The following is a 1,457-nucleotide window of genomic DNA, read 5'->3' as shown; positions in this document are numbered from 1 at the left end:
CTAAACTGCTGAGCCACCCAGAGATCCCTGGCTTTGTCTATTTTTATCTTCCTTCTTGCATTCAGGCTATATGATGTTTCTTTTCACCAAAGTCACCCTTTCTTTTATTGGAGGGAGGAGTACTTGAAACAAAGTAACAGAGGTGGCTGGGAATGTGTGTCAAGTTAACCACCAATAGGCCATGAGTGAGGGCCTTGCTTTGAGTGGAGAGAGTGAATATTAATAACTGAGTTTAAGAAATCAATCTTTAAAAAAAGAATCAATCTTAACAAAAGACTCCTGAAAGCTACAGCAACCTTGAGAAAGAATTACACTTCCTGATTTCAAACTATACTACAAACCTATGGTAATCAAAACAGTACAGTATTGGCATGAAAACAGACCCATGGTCACCAGAGTAAAATAAAAAGCCCAGAAATAAATCCATACATATATGGTCAATTAATTTATAATGAAGGAGCCAAGAATATACAATGAAAGAAGGATAGTCTCTTTGATTTGGTGTTGAGAAAACTGGACCACTACCTCACACCATATACAAAAATCAACTCAAAGTGTATTAAAGACATGGACATAGACCTGAAAACATAAAACTCCTAGAAGAAAACAAAGATCATAAGTGCCTCAACATTGGTCTTGGCAATGATTTTCTGAATTTGATGCTAAAAGCAAAGGCAATAAGAGCAAAAATAAATAAATGGGGCTACATCCAACTAAAAATCTGTATAGCAAAAAAAAAATCAACAAAATGAAAAGTGAAACTGCAGAATGGGAGAAGATATTTGCAAATCATGTATCTGATAAGGGATTAATACCCAAAATATCTAAAGAATTCATACAATTCAATAGAAACAAACAATTCCAGTAAAAAATAGACGATGTAAATATACATTTTTTCCAAAGAAGACATATAGGGACGCCTGGATGGCTCAGCGGCTAAGCATCTGCCTTCTGGCTCAGGGCGTGATCCCAGGGTCCTGGGATCAAGTCCCACATCAGGCTCCCTGCATGAGATCTGCTTCTACCTCTGCCTGTGTCTCTGCCTCTCTCCCTATGTCTCATGAATAAATAAAGTCTTTAAAAAACCAAAGAAGACATACAGATGGACAGAAGATACATAAATAGGAGCTCAACATCATTAATTGTGAGGGAAATGCAAATCAAAATCACAAGATACTACTTCACATCTGTTAGAATGGTTATTCTCAGAAAGCTAATAAATAACAAGCCTTTGTAAGGATGTAGAGAAAAGGAAGCCCTTGTGCGCTTTGGTGGGAATATAAAATAGTGCAGCTGCTTTGGTACAGAGTATGGGAGTTCCTAAAAAAATAAAAATAGAATTACCAGGGGCTTCTGGGTGGTTCAGTGAGTTAGGCAGCTGGCTCTTGGTGTCAGTTCTTCAACGCAGGACTGAGTTCAAGCCCCACAGTGGGCTCCATGCTGGGTGTGGGGTCTAC

Source organism: Nyctereutes procyonoides, unplaced genomic scaffold (assembly GCF_905146905.1).
Source record: "Nyctereutes procyonoides isolate TBG_1078 unplaced genomic scaffold, NYPRO_anot_genome, whole genome shotgun sequence".
Classification (NCBI taxonomy): domain Eukaryota; kingdom Metazoa; phylum Chordata; class Mammalia; order Carnivora; family Canidae; genus Nyctereutes; species Nyctereutes procyonoides.
This window is presented reverse-complemented; position numbering follows the sequence as displayed.